The sequence below is a fragment of the Somniosus microcephalus genome, chromosome 14, assembly GCF_052327205.1.
Source record: "Somniosus microcephalus isolate GS21.2 chromosome 14, FLI_Smic_1.0, whole genome shotgun sequence".
NCBI lineage: Eukaryota > Metazoa > Chordata > Chondrichthyes > Squaliformes > Somniosidae > Somniosus > Somniosus microcephalus.
In genome coordinates, this window is record NC_141000.1 from 109264909 (window position 1) to 109280975 (window position 16067).

Genomic DNA, 16067 nt, shown 5'->3' on the forward strand with positions numbered 1-16067 from the left:
TTCCCCCCTTTCTGATTCCTGCCTTTTCTGATTGCTGCTCTTCCTCACTTCATTGTGTGACACTTTGAGCAGACTTGCTGCATGCTCTGGCATGCCACATACTCTTGTCTGAGTCTTTTAATTGGAAACAGAGTCTGCTCATGGACAGCTATGGAAGGTATTGTATGTGGAAGGTATTGGTTAAACGTGTCTGTAAGAATAAAATGATTGAAACAAAAATAAACCTAAGATCCCAACTTATAAAACGTGCTGATTTCATTATAACTTACAAATGAAAACAACATGACACAATGATGCAGAAAGTGTGCAGTCAGCACTGTCATTAGAATTCGATTGCCATAACCGATTCCCTGGAACAAGATTAAAGAAGACTGAGTTAGATCTTACATGTATACGAATGATTGCATTCGATTTGGAGTTGATTGTATAATAATTAGGGTTTATTCGATAATTCTTTTTTTCTTCTTTCCAATTTCCCCCCCTCTCCTCTCCTGCTGGGTGACTGCAGCTCTCTGGCTATTGTTCATGTTTGTGCCCAGCCTGTCATTGTGGTGCTCTTTACTGCAGCTCTGGCTGAGATCTGCTAACAGTTTTGATATTGGAATCTGTGCTATGAGGTACTTTGAGGGTAGAGTTCAGGACACTGCATTTTCCACTTGGACCATCTAAAGAGCTCATTTTAACAGGCCATCACAAGTTCTTGATATAGCATTGTCATTCTAATGCCAACAATCTACGAATTTTTTTTAAAAATTCACTCTCGGGATGTGGGCATCGCTAGCCTGGCCAGTATTTATTGCCTATCCCTAGTTTCCCTTGAGAAGGTGGTGGTGAGCCACCTTCTTGAACCGCTGCAGTCCGTGTGGTGAAGGTACTCCCACAGTGCTGTTAGGGAGGGAGTTCCAGGATTTTGACCCAGCGACAATAAAGGAAATGGGCGATTATATGTCCCAAGTCAGGATGGTGTGTGGCTTGGAGGGGGAACCTTTGAGGTGATGGTGTTCCCATGCACCTGCTGCCCTTGTCCTTCTAGGTGGTGGAGGTGCATTAGTAAAATCTAATGGTATTTAAAGAAAAAGATAAATTTGCAGCGGTATTAGCGCTTCTGTTTCCTCATTTGGACAACCTTGTTCAATGTCAGTAGACTAAGTAGACAGGCGCTGAACCTTGCATCCCACCTGCAGCCCAGGTATTGTTGCGCTGTTGGACCTATCGCTCCAGCTGGATTTGCAGGGGGGAGGGGATGGGGGTGGGGGAGGTTGGAGGGGAACCGGCTGGCTTAGGGTCATTAAAATAAGAATTAAAGCACCCTTCAGTGGACGAGATTATATTTCACTTTAATATCGCACTTGTCAAACTATTCAGTCAGTTGTATAATTAATTCCAGAACTTGAAATACAGTCAACTCCATTTCGATGAAAACCAGATCTGTGAAAGTTTTCAGAAAGTCCCAACTTGCTCCCAGTTCATTCCAGCGGTTTTCTGTGGCATTTTAATTCAAGCCTCTAAATGCAACGTCCAGACAGATAGAATTTTTCTTTCTTTTTAAACAAAAGGTAAAATTATAGCTAGAAAAGGACTGAATGAACTGTGAAAGTTAAACCAGGAAATATAGCTTTAAAGGTAACGAAACCAAACTCTGCGCTTTCTGGCCTAACTGTACACTTGAAAATAAACATGCATTAAAAAATAATCTGACTGCCGAAAGATAACCAAAGTCTCCAGACTCAAAGGACATGATATCAATAATGCTGGATTCTTTTTATTTTTCTGTTTGAGATTGAGGGGGAAAAATTTAGTTGGTTTGCGCCTCCCGTTTGCGCCCTAAGAGGGCGCTAATGGGGCACAAAGCAACTAGCGCCCAGGCGCGGCGATGTTTGCGCCGCTCACGAAATTGATCAGACATTTTGTGGAGGCGCTAAACGCTACCGTCATGATCTCCAGCGTCCGCAAATCGTGGCATCAGTCGAGCGTGCAACACCCCGGTAGCGCCCCGGACCAGATATTGAGTGGTGCCCCCTGCCTTACCGCCTGCCGCTAGCAACGACAGGTTGAGGGGAGCGTTTTGCAGTCAGGAAGGGACTGGGGGAGCGCTATTTAAAGGTGACCGCTTCCTGCCTATTTTTGTCGGCGACATTTTTGCACCACGCATTCTGAGAGAGAGAGAGAGACTTCTGGAGAGATTCAACGCTGTGTGAAGGAGTTTTGGGTACTGAGCAGCACTTGGCAGGTTCATTTTGATCTGATCTTCCTTGCATCAATTTAGAAGAGACTATGGGGGCTGCACTCTGAGCTCTTTCCCTGGGCCTCTCCATTGTTCTTTCCAGCAGAATTGATGTACAGGTCTCTCCAGGCCGAGATTCAAGGCTGCAATGAGCAGGGTGTGGATGGAGAGCAAGATCGGCCTTCCCCTTTAAGAACTGGCCGGCGCCAATGTGTCTGTGTTCCATTGCTGACTGACATCACCTGAGCTTCGCCAGTGCTCTGAGGTAGCACCTCGCTCCTCGGCGTTAGCACCTTAAGAGAGGTGTGTAGCACCTGATTTAGTGCTCCAATCACCTCCAGGGGCGATAGAAGCCAAGTTTGCAGTCGGAGGCGATAATTAGCGCCAGGCGCTAAACTTTGCGCCCGATAATTGCGCCCCAACCGGGGCGATACCGAATTTCTCCCCCCTTAAGACTTTAATTGATTTTACCCCCACTTCCTGGTCTCAGTGGACTACACACCAACTATGGCCAAGATGTTAGCTGTGGCTCAGTGGGTAGCACTCTCAGCTGTGAGACAGAAGGTTGTGGGTTCAAGTCCCACTCCAGAGACTGGAACACATAATCTAGGTGGACACTCCAATGCAGTGCTGAGGGAGTGCTGCACTGTCGGAGGTGCTGTCTTTCGAATAAGACATTGAACCGAGGCCCCGTCTGCTCTCTCGGGTGGAGGTAAAAGATCCCATGGCACTATTTTGAAGAAGCGCAGGGGAGTTATCCCTGGTGCCCTGGCCAATATTTATCCCTCAATCAACATCACTAAAACAGATTATCTGGCCATTATCACATTGCTGTTTGTGGGAGCCTGCTGTGCATAATTGGCTGCCGCGTTTCCTACATTACAACAGTTACTACAGTTCATTGGCTGTAAAGCACTTTGGGATGTCCTGCGGTCATGAAAGGCGCTATATAAATGCAAGTTTAATAAAAAAACAGCAGGAGGTGGGGTTGCCTACTTCCAGTTTTGTTCTACTTACTCTGAAGGTTCTAGGAAATACACAAGAGCACTTTGGAGATGACATTCTCTCTGATTTTCCCTTCCTTTCTGTGCAGACGTGCGTGTCCTTCAGTTAATGACTGCTTTCCATGATATATTGACACAGTGTACACACAATAAGTCATAGGCTAATGTTAAACTTGAACTAATTGGCTAGTGTTCAGTATCTGTGGACAGCTTTCAATGAGCTCTTCCAATGAAAACAACCACCTAGTGAGAGATTCTATTAGTCATTTTAATAACGTCGGGCCTACCCCACTCAGGATCCTTCAGCGGTCCCCATGGCAGCCAATGAAAGGCAAGTTGTCATGAATCTTATCATTCATGAAGAAATGACTCATGAAATAACACTGGGCGGCCAGCTGGTGGCGCCGTCCAAGGAGTATAAGTACTTGGGTGTGGGCCCAGCTTGCCCAGGACATTTTGTAACCAGGAACTAGTGATGTAACTAGAAACTCATGGTTGTGAAACAGTTGATTAAAGCCTTGTTTTATACTCAAACTAAGTGCTTAGTAATTATTTTACATCACAAGTTATTGTACATTTTTAAAAGAAAACACGCAGGAGGTGTTGCAATTCCACCCCCATAACCCGATCCAATCGCCCCTCCCAGACCTTCTGTGAGGGCCATTGCCGACATCGCAGCGGCCCGACATTTACGTCTGCTTCTCTGGTCTAATTTAAATGAGGGCCAAGACCCGATTTTGATTGGGCCTCGGGCCTACCTGTTTCGCCGCAGGGATCGTTCCTCCTGCCCAGTTCGCGCCGTCAGTTTAACGCTGTACAATTTCTACCCCAAGATGTCTGTTGTATTTCCTTTATCGACTCAATCGTTCAATTCTTCAAAAAACTTGATTAAATTTGTTCAACATGGCTCCCACCATTACTGATAGGTACGGACCCATCCAGTCCCTCCTGTACAATCACTGATGTCAGATCACTTTTCTCTTGTGTTCAGAATACAAAAAGCTAAGAAATCAAGTGAGACGCTGTAGTTATTTTCGAACTACAAAGAATTTAATTTGACATACAACGTGACAGTTCGTACCAGAGAGAAAGTAATAACTTTTCATAGAACCTTTTTCTTTCTAGCAAGTACAACTTAAGACAAAGAATTGATCAGATTCTTTGCCTTGGTGAGAAAACGAAGATTTCTTTCCTGTGGCGTCTTGTTCCGATGTTGTCCGTGGTTCTCCCGCAAGCTCTTGTAGAATGAGCTGTTTTATATGGTTTCCTTACCAAAATCTGCAGCTTAATTATCAAACATCAAAGAATCACTTATCAGTTGGCAGGCCTTGCTTCCTTATCTCTGCAACTGTCCACATTATTTAGTTATTAGTTAATTCAGGTATAATCTTACCAAGGCTCCATTTCGTCTGGCTAAAACATAGGTTTCACTCTCGCAGCATCCTGGACAATAAGCACCTGATTGCGGTCAAGCTGACAACGGCATTCTTTACCAAGAAAGCAAGGGTTTCATTCAAGCCCATTATTTTAGTCTTCTTTAAAGCAATTATCAAAAGTCCAAAATCCTTCACTGACAGGCACTGACCCATCCAGTCTCTCCTGTACCATCACTGACAGGCACTGACCCATCCAGTTCCACCTGTACCATCACTGACAGGCACCAACCATCCAGTCTCTCCTGTGCCATCACTGACAGGCACTGACCCATCCAGTCTCTCCTGTACCATCACTGACAGGCACTGACCCATCCAGTTCCACCTGTACCATCACTGACAGGCACCAACCATCCAGTCTCTCCTGTACCATCACTGACAGGCACTGACCCATCCAGTTCCTCCTGTACCATCACTGACAGGCACCGGCCATCCAGTTCCTCCTGTACCATCACTGACAGGCACCGACCCATCCAGTTCCTCCTGTACCATCACTGACAGGCACTGACCCATCCAGTTCCTCCTGTACCATCACTGACAGGCACCGACCCATCCAGTCTCTCCTGTACCATCACTGACAGGCACTGACCCATCCAGTTCCTCCTGTACCATCACTGACAAGCACCGACCCATCCAGTCCCTCCTGTACCATCACTGACAGGCACCGACCCATCCAGTCTCTCCTGTACCATCACTGACAGGCACTGACCCATCCAGTTCCTCCTGTACCATCACTGACAGGCACCGACCCATCCAGTCCCTCCTGTACCATCACTGACAGGCACCGACCTATCCAGTTCCACCTGTACCATCACTGACAGGCACCGACCATCCAGTCCCTCCTGTACCATCACTGACAGGCACTGACCCATCCAACTCCTCCTGTACCATCACTGACAGGCACTGACCCATCCAGTCCCTCCTGTACCATCACTGACAGGCACCGACCCATCCAGTTCCTCCTGTACCATCACTGACAGGCACCGACCCATCCAGTCTCTCCTGTACCATCACTGACAGGCACCGACCCATCCAGTCTCTCCTGTACCATCACTGACAGGCACCGACCCATCCAGTTCCTCCTGTACCATCACTGACAGGCACCGACCCATCCAGTCTCTCCTGTACCATCACTGATAGGCACCGACTCATCCAGTTCCTCCTGTACCATCACTGACAGGCACCGACTCATCTAGTTCCTCCTGTACCATCACTGACAGGCACCGACCCATCCAGTTCCTCCTGTACCATCACTGACAGGCACTGACCCATCCAGTTCCTCCTGTACCATCACTGACAGGCACTGACCCATCCAGTCTCTCCTGTACCATCACTGACAGGCACCGACCCATCCAGTTCCACCTGTACCATCACTGACAGGCACTGACCCATCCAGTCTCTCCTGTACCATCACTGACAGGCACCGACCCATCCAGTCCCTCCTGTACCATCACTGACAGGCACTGACCCATCCAGTCTCTCCTGTACCATCACTGACAGGCACTGACCCATCCAGTTCCTCCTGTACCATCACTGACAGGCACCGACCCATCCAGTCTCTCCTGTACCATCACTGACAGGCACTGACCCATCCAGTTCCTCCTGTACCATCACTCACAGGCACTGACCCATCCAGTTCCTCCTGTACCATCACTGACAGGCACCGACCCATCCAGTCTCTCCTGTACCATCACTGACAGGCACTGACCCATCCAGTCTCTCCTGTACCATCACTCACAGGCACTGACCCATCCAGTTCCACCAATACCATCACTGACAGGCACCGACCATCCAGTCCCTCCTGTACCATCACTGACAGGCACTGACCCATCCAGTTCCACCTGTACCATCACTCACAGGCACTGACCCATCCAGTTCCACCAATACCATCACTGACAGGCACTGACCCATCCAGTTCCACCTGTACCATCACTGACAGGCACCGACCCATCCAGTTCCACCTGTACCATCACTGACAGGCACTGACCCATGTAGTTTCCCCCTGTTTCCCCATCACTAACAGGTAATGTTACTGTGCTCTAACCTACCAGGCTAACCATGCCCCCACTCACTGAACTGATTCTTGTGCTGGCTATTTTTTTGTTCACACCAATGATCACCTAAATTTAAAAAAAAACAAAGTAAAAGAGATCAAAACTTGAAAAAATGTATATTTTTCAAGGTCCTCTGTGTTTGGCAGTCAGTAAATAATGTGTTTTCTCTGGGTGTAGCATGTTTTCAACCCAGAGAGGTTTCAAAATTCCTAACTAGTGACCTGTAATGTTAGTTTTAAGTAAAGGTATATAATATGAACCGGTTACTATAATTATTATAAATGTCACAAAAAGAACCTCAAGGCCTGTATTTTGGAAAGATCGATGGACTAAAAATGCACAGCCAGTTAACGTCCGTCTCTGCTCCTGTAGCTACTTCTCCTTAGGGGTTGGTGCGGGGGCAAGGAGAAGGAAGAGTAAACTCCTGGTTGGAATTCATTGAAAAAAGAAACTCCTCTCTGATATTTGGGAATATTGTGGCATTGTGCAGACCGCACTGGGTGCGTTCGGGGGAAAGAAAGTGTGGTCTAGTCACATTCACCGATCTAACCATTGTGTACATGTGGAAAAAATATGGTCAGATATTGAACAGATACTGCAAGAGTTTTATAGGACGTGGGGGGGGGGGGCGGGGGGGAGGGAGGCGGCGGGGGTGTCATTGCCAAGAAGTGGCAGACACATACACACGTTCTCACGTGCCCAGTCAGCTCACTCTGTACTCCAGATGTCCAACTAACTGCAGCTGTCTGCTGCTCTCAGCCACACTCACGACGAAAGGTAAAGACCGTGTCATTCTTTATTGCTCCAGCTCCCTTAGTTACCGTTATTCTGCTGTGTGATCCGGGGAAGCGGGGGGGGGGGGGGGCGGGGGGCGTGGGGGGAGGGGGGCAGTAGGAAGGGGAAACTTTTACTAGTTTCTGTTTTATTTAATAAGAGTAATCCTTCACAGTTTAGAGAAAAACAGTAGCAACTTTTTGGGGGTGTATAAAGGACTTGCATTTTTCTTTGGAGTGAAAGTTTGCTGTGAAGTTATAGTGAAAACCAAGTGAATCTATAGTTAGGAACGTCTTTCAAAACAGATTTCTTCTGGGGCGGGATGTGTATGTGCAACTTCATAACAACTACACAACATAGGGTGAGCCACTTCATGGCACTTTCCTCAGGAACACCCGTTCTGATCTCACTGCCCCATTCATTTCACAAACATCTTCTGCGTTGATGCTGCAGTGTTGCAGCCCTGTGTATTTTGAATGTTGTTTTTTCCAGACTCCTGCCTGTTCAGTGACCATTTAACCGGTGCAATGGAAGCAACTTGGTCCATCACTAGTTAGTGGAATCAGTCAGTGTGATAACCCGAAGCAACAGCAGGCACAATCCTTATTTTTTTTTTAGAGCCATAGTTCAGTACCATAGGTAAGGAGATGTGTGTTTAGATATAAATGTTAGAGATAAAAAGTAAATCTGTGAATGTTGAAAATTTGAGAAAGGCATAGCAATTCAACCAGCACCTGAAGATAAAGAAGGCGTTTCACAGAAGCAAAATCAGACAACAATTGACACCAAGCCAAAGAAGGAGATGTTAGAAAGGGTGATTAAAAGTTTGGTCAAAGAGGTAGGTTTTAAGGAGGACCTTAAAGGAGGAGAGAGAGGTGAAGAGGCTTAGGAAGGGAATTCCAGAGCTTAGGGCCTAGATAGCTGAAGGCACGGCCACCAATGGCGGGTGAAGGGAATGGGGGGAGGCATAAGAAGCTAGAGTTGTCAGAACACATAGTTCTCCGTCTCCATCTCTGGGGATAGGTTATCGACCAATATTCACTACAAGCCCACTGACTCCCACAGCTACCTGGACTACACTTCCTCCCACCCCACTTCCTGTAAGGACTCTATTCCATTCTCCCAGTTTCTCCATCTCCGCCGTATCTGCTCCAACGATACCACCTTCCACACCAGTGCTTCAGATGTCTTCCTTTTTCCGCAACCGAGGATTCCCCTCTACCGTGGTTGACACTGCCCTCGACCGTGTCAGTTCTATCTCACGCACTTCTGTCCTCACCCCTGCCCCTCCCTCCCGGAACCACGATAGGGTTGCCCTTGTCCTCACCTTTCACCCCACCAGCCTCCACATTCAACGGATCATCCTCCGGCATTTCCGCTACCTCCAAAGTGATCCCACCACCAAACGTATCTTCCCCTCCCCTCCCCTTTCAGCATTCCGTAGGGACCGCTCCCTCCGAGACACCCTAGTCCACTCCTCTATCACCCCAAACAGCCCTTCCCCTTCGCCTGGCACCTTCCCGTGCAAGCGGAGGAGATGTAACACCTGCCCCTATACCTCCCCCCTTCCCACTGTCCAGGGTCCCAAACACCCCTTCCAGGTGAAACAGCGATTTACTTGTACTTCTCGCAATCTAGTATACTGTATTCGCTGCTCACGATGCGGTCTCCTCTACATTGGGGAGACCAAACGCAGATTGGGTGACCGCTTCGCGGAACACCTCCGTTCAGTCCGTAAGGGTGACCCCGAGCTTCCGGTCGCCTGTCATTTTAATTCACCGCTCCATTCCCACTCGGACCTCACCGTCCTTGGCCTCTTGTATTGTTCCACGGAAGCTCAACGTAAACTCGAGGAACAGCACCTCATCTTCCGATTAGGCATGCTGCAGCCTTCCGGATTCAATCTCGAGTTCAACAATTTCAGATCATAACCTTGGCTTGTAATTTTTCCACTCCTTTCCCCCCCCCCCTTTCCTTTTGTTTCTCTCTCACACCTGGCAGCTATCTCCTGCCCTGCCAGTACACTTTACACCTAATCTCAGCCTATTACCATCTCGTCTAGCTCTTTTACTTCTTTTGTCTCTTTCACTTCTTTTGTTCGATCGCAGCCCTGCCTTCGATCTATTTTCTTTTCTTTCCAGTTTTGAAGAAGGGTTCGACCCGAAACGTCAACTCAAATTTCTCTCCACGGATGTTGCCTGACCTGCTGAGTTTTTCCAGCATTTTCTGTTGTGTTCTCGGAGAGTTGTTGGGCTGGAGGAGGTTACAGAGATAGGGAGGGGTGAGGCGATGAAGGGATTTGAACATGAGGATGAGAATTTTAACCTGGAAGTGTTGGGAACTGGGAGCCAATGTAGGTCAGTGAGGGCAGGTGTGATGGGTCAATGGATCTTGGTGCAGGTTAGGGTGCGGGCAGCAGAACCTTTGATTAGCTGAAGTTTATGGAGGGCAGGAAGCTGGCCAGGAGAGCATTGGAATTGTCGAGTCTGGGGTGACAAAGACTTCGATCAGGGTTTAGACAGCAGATCGGCTGAGATTGGGGCATGGGATGGCAATGTTACGGAGATGGTAGTACCGTATGTGCTCTTTGTGATGGAGAGGATATGAAGTCAGAAGTTCAGCTCAGGGTCAAATAAGATATTGATATTGCGAACAGTCGACTTCGACCTGAGACAGTGGCCTGGAAGGGGGATGAAATCAATGACAAGTGTATGGAGTTTCTGGGGGGGCTGAAGATGATGACCTTAGTCTTCCCAATGTGTAACTGGAGGAAACTGCTGGGCATTCAGGCTGACAACAAAGAGGCAATGAGGGGTCAAGATAGGCAGAGGAGAAGTAGTCAGTGTACATGTGGAAATTGTTGCCATGTCTTCGGATGATGTTGCCAAGGGGCACAATGTAGATAAGCAAAAGAAGGGGGTCAAGGATAGATTGTTGGGGACTCCAGTGGTAATGGTGCAGGGGCAGGAAGAGAAGCCATTGCTGGAGCTGCTCTGGCTATGCTCAGATAGGTAAGAGTGGTACCAAGCAAGGGTAGCCCCACTGAGGAAAGGTGTTGGAGGAAGATGGTATGCTTCATGCCAGAGGCTGAAGAGAGGCCCAGAAGTATGAGGAGAGATAGTGCACCACAGTCAGAGAGAATGTCATTTGTGACTTTAAATCAGGTTGTTTCAGTGCTGTGGCAGAGACGGAAACCTGATTAGAGAGATTCAAACAGGGAATTACAGGAAAGATGGGCACAGGTTTGGGAGTCAACAACACGTTCAAGGACTTGGGCGCAGAAAGGGAGGTTGGAGATGGAGCGGTAGTTTGCAAGGACAGAGGGGTTGAGGGTGGGTTTTGTGAGGAGGGGGGTTAATGATGGCAGTTTTGAAAGGGAGGGGGTCAAACCTCAGGAGAGGGGAGCCGTTTACAATGTCAGCTTGCATGGGGTTTAATCTAGAAACATAAAAGTCATTACATTTCACTACTTCCTGTGCAGGACACATTACCTGCAGTCTAGTACAATATAGCACAACCGAAGAGCCATACAGCTATGGGCATTTGATGAAGGTTTTTTTTCATTATACATTCATGGGATGTGGGTGTCGCAGGCAAGGCCAGCATTTATTGCCCATCCCTAATTGCCTTCGAGAAGGTGGTGGTGAGCCGCCTTCTTGAACCGCTGCAGTCCGTGTGGTGAAGGTACTCCCACAGTGCTGTTAGGGAGGGAGTTCCAGGAACTTGACCCACCGACGATGAAGTAACGGCGATATATTTCCAAGCCAGGCTAGTGTTTGCCTTGGAGGGGAACTTGGAGGTGGTGGTGTTCCCATGCGCCTGCTGCCCTTGTCCTTCTTGGTGGTGGAGGTCGTGGGTTTGGAAGGTGCTGTCGAAGAAGCCTTGGCGAGTTGCTGCAGTGAATCTTGTAGATGATATACACCAAACTTTGTGTAATAAAGCTTGTTATATAATGTAATTCTGTAATAAGTAGCTGTTAGTCTGTGTATATGGGATATGGAAGTTATTCTGTGTACATTGTATAAGAACCTGACCAGAACCAGTACCCTGAAAAAAACTTCAAACAGCTGCACGCTCGTGCTCAGCACTAGTGGACAGCAGCTGTAACTATAGCAACCTGTCCCAATTAACAATCCTACTATTGAAAAAAAACTTCCAATCTCGACCAAAGCTCATTGCAACATTTAACATGAAACTGGAACAAAACAGACAGGGGAAATGAACAACAGATCCATTAACGGCTGAATGAGAAAAACAAAATAACATTACGCCGTAGGGCACTTCATCGCAAGCCCCTTGATCAGACAGTGCCAGCTCTTTGGTAGAGCTATCCAGTTAGTCCCACTTCCCCTTGCTCTTTCCCCATAGCCATGCAAATTTTATTTTCAAGTATTTATCCAATGCCCCTTTGAAAGTTACCATTGAATCAACCTCCACCACCCTTTCAGGCAGTGTGTTCCAGATCACAACAACTCGCTGCGTAAAAATCAATCTTCTGATTGTACCCCTAGTTTTTTGGCTGATTCCCTTCAACCTGTGTCTTCTGGTTACTGACCCTCCTGCCAGTGGAAACAGTTTCTCCCTATCTACTCTATGAAAACCCCTTAGAACTTTGAACACCTCCAATTAAATCTCCCAATAACTTTTCTTGCACCCAACACAAAAGTAGGTCACACATGCAATCCTATACCTCATACAAATTGAAGCACAACCTTGTGTGCAAAGTAATCTTGGATAGTTTGCCCTGGGTGAAAAACAGACCAGTTCATTCTCTCTGGATTATATGTAGGATTTCCACTGTACATCTACATCACTTCAGAAGGTGATTAATAGCTGTCAGACCAGCAGGCTTTTACAGCAGACTTAATCACTCAACAGGTTGGCTCACAAATAGGGTAACTCACAGCAACAAACAATTTGGGGCAATTTTAACCCTACGCACTAAGCAGAATCCTGGCGGGCGGGCAGTTAAAATCGTCCTGGCTCTCGCCTGTCTAAAAGCCGCCATGATCCGCAACATCTGCAATTTTAACCTGCTCTCCTGAGCAGGCAGCAAGAACGCGCGCCCGGAGCCAACAGGGTCCTTCTTTACATAGGCATGTTGCGGCCCGATGACATCGTTGAGACCCGACAGTAATTTTAACTCAGACTAGAGCGGGGAATCCACCTGGAGTTAAAATCGGGGCCATATTCCAAATAACACCACAACTTTGAACCAGTTCCTGAAAGAGTTAAACAGACAAACCCTTCAGTTGAGCTCCTATGAGTTGTTTGCTTTGGAGATCTTTCAAACAAAAGATAGACAAATGTTTCTTGGAAAAGGAGTAACCACCCAACTGGTTATAGTCTTTCTCAGAATGACCTTACCCATGGAGCTGGGGGTCTTGTCTTATTGCATCAAAATCACAAATAACTGGCACATCAAAAGTGTCCAATCCTTCTACCCCCCCAGAAAAACATTTGAAATACAAAGAAAAAATGTCCAATTGTGTGCTCCCAGTACATACACGTAGCTCACCATTTTCGCCCATTAATTTTAATGGATGGGCTGCACCTGTGCGATTTCCAGACATGGGCTCCTGGTGGCCAAGGCTCCACACTGGGAGTGCACGGTCAGAAGATTTACCTCACAGTCTCAACTTTGAGAAGGCTCTCTGTGAGGAAGAAACATTTTACTTCAACAAAGTACAGCAAGCTCTCTTGTGTACACGCAAAGAAACGCTTACCGATGACCACCTGTGGTGTCTGATAAATGCTGGCTGCTTGGACCTAACCTGTTCACATTTTATGTCATTGATTATTTACCTGCTCACACACAGTAATTGATTTAGCATTTGGGTGTTTTCCCAGACATAAATGTCTCCTAGCAATCAACTATATTTTAAAATAATTCATACAGAGCTGCAAGAATGGAAGCCACTCCCCAGGCATGCGATTGCTGAAGCCATTTTGTGAGCGGTATATTTCCTAAAATAAGCCATGTTTGAGCTGAGAAACAGTGCAGAGAGAACATACATAAACTGCAGGAATAATCCTCTTTATAGGCAAGGTGAAGAGGTGAGGGGTGAACAACAGGTATAGGTAAAGAGTACAGATATACCTTTTTCACAAAGAGGCAGCTGATGGGTTTGATATACTGTAAAGGAATCTTAAAATACAGGAAAGAAGTGTGAAGTCTGTGCACTATACTCCAAATTATGCGAGAAAAAATACAACCAAACTGACCAGTATATATATGGAATGGAATTGTACTCTGTGATATTAGTGTGTAAACACTTAAGGAGTTTGCATGAAGTTCATTATTTTAATGTCAGTGTTAAATTAAGAACATAAGAATATAAGAAATAGGAGCAGGAGTAGGCCATTTGGCCCCTCGAGCCTGCTCTGCCATTCAATAAGATCATGGCTGATCTTCAACCTCAACTCCACTTTCCCGCACTATCCCCATATTCCTTGATTCTCTTTGTTCCCAAAAATCTATCGATCTCAGTCTTTAATATACTCAACGACTGAGCATCCACAGCCATCTGGGACAGAGAATTCCACAGATTCACAACCCTCTGAGTGAAAATATTTCTCCTCATCTCAGTCTTAAATGGCCGACCCCCTTTGAGACTATGGGCTGGATTTTCATTGAGGAGTCGGGTAGGAGGCAGGGCTGCAACTTTTGGGGTTGTAGTCCCGCCTCCATCGAGTTCTAGCCAACCCACGCGATTTTGACTTGATTGACCTTGTTGAGCCCGCCCAGCGGGCTCAGCAGGCCAATTAAGGGCCATCCGGCAACAGGTGACATCACAGATTGATATTTCATCTGTCAAGACCTTTTGACAGATGAAATATCAATGTTTCACAGCTGTTTGAAGCTGTCAAACACTGGCAATCTGTACTCCAGGTTAATTCTTTCCTCTCAGGATGATTTAGAGATCTCCCCGGAACAGAAAGCAGAGGCTGCAGATTTTGACAGCTGGCGGCCATTCTGCTTTCTGTGCCGGTGAGATGAGGGACTCCCGAGACCTGAAGGAAGGAAGGCTGTAAAGGTAAGTAAAGGTTAGTAGAACTTCTTTAAACACTTTACACAGACCAAACACACTTACCTCTGCACTCATGCACTCATCACTCACCTGAACACCGGACATCTCGACCCCTCCAAGCTCTTCATCCCGACGGCCCGCCTCGCTAACTTGGCGTGGTTTGGAGCCGTCGGGAATCCCACATTTCAACAATAAAAATAGGGATTAGGCTAAAAACTGCCTGTTAACTACCTGTTAACAGGCAGTTAATTGGCACTAATCCCCTTCCCGCCTTGGGGAGGCGGCTCCCAGTGCGGGGCGGGTACCCGCCTCCTTTGAAACTGGCATGAAGGCGGGTTGGGGGCGGGATGGGGTCGGGACCCCTGATTTCAGGATTTTAAACCCCACACGCCTCCAATCCCGACTCCACGGCCCAATGAAAATCCAGCCCTATGACCCCTAGTTCTAGACTCTCCAGCCAGGGGAAACAACCTTTTAGCAATTATCCTGTCAAGCCCTCTAACAATTTTATACGTTTCAATGAGATTAGCTCTCATTCTTCTAAATTGCAAGGAATATAGGCCCATTCTGCTCAGTCTCTCCTCATAGGACAACCCTCTCATCCCAGGAATCAATCCAGTGAACCTTTGTTGTACCTCTTTTAAGGCAAGTATATCCTTCCTTAGGTAAGGAGACCAAAACTGTACACAGTACTCCAGGTGTGGTCTCACTAAAAGCCCTATATAATTGCAGAAAGACTTCCTTACTCTTATACTCCACCCCCCTTGCAATAAAGGCTAACATACCATTTGCCTTCCTATTTGCTTGCTGTACCTGCATGTTAACTTTCTGTGATTTGTCTACAAGGACACCTAAATCCCCCTGAATCCCAACATTTACTAGTCTCTCGCCTTTAAAAAAATATTCTGCTTTTCTATTCTTCCTACCAAAGTGGATAATTTCTCACTTCCCCACATTATACTCCATCTGCCACCTTCTTGCCAATCACTTAACCTGTCTATATCCCTTTTCAGCCTCTTTACGTCCTCCTCACAGCTTACTTTCACACCTAGCTTTGTATTGTCAGCAAACTTGGATACATTACACTCGATCCCCTCATCTAAGTCATTGATATAGATTGTAAATAGCTGAAGCCCAAGCACTGATCCTTTCAGCACTCCACTAGTTACACCCTGTCATCCTAAAAATGACCTGTTTATTCCTAATCTCTGTTTTCTGTCCGTTAACTAATCCCCAATCCCATGAGCACTAATCTTGTGTAACAATCTATTGTCTGGCACCTTATTGAATGACTTCTGAAAATCCAAATACACTACATCCACTGGTTCGCCCTTATCTACCCTGCTATTTACACCCTCAAAAAACTCTAACAGATTTGTCAAACACGATTTCCCTTTCATAAAACCATGTTGGCTTTGCCTAATCATATTGTGATTTTCCAAGTGCCCTGTTACCACGTCCCTAAAAATAGGTTCTAGCATTTTGGAGCTGCACTCACTCCGCTGTTGTTACTTCGCTGGGAGCGTTGCGGAAACCCTGCTTACATG

The 16067-nt window shown here is 46.8% G+C and overlaps 1 protein-coding gene across 2 annotated transcripts in view; it reads left to right on the forward strand.

Annotated features, from left to right (window-relative positions):
• Nucleotides 1-16067, forward strand: part of LOC147107832 (transcriptional regulator Erg) — a 334827-nt gene that overhangs the window by 62464 nt on the left and 256296 nt on the right. The window lies entirely within an intron of this gene.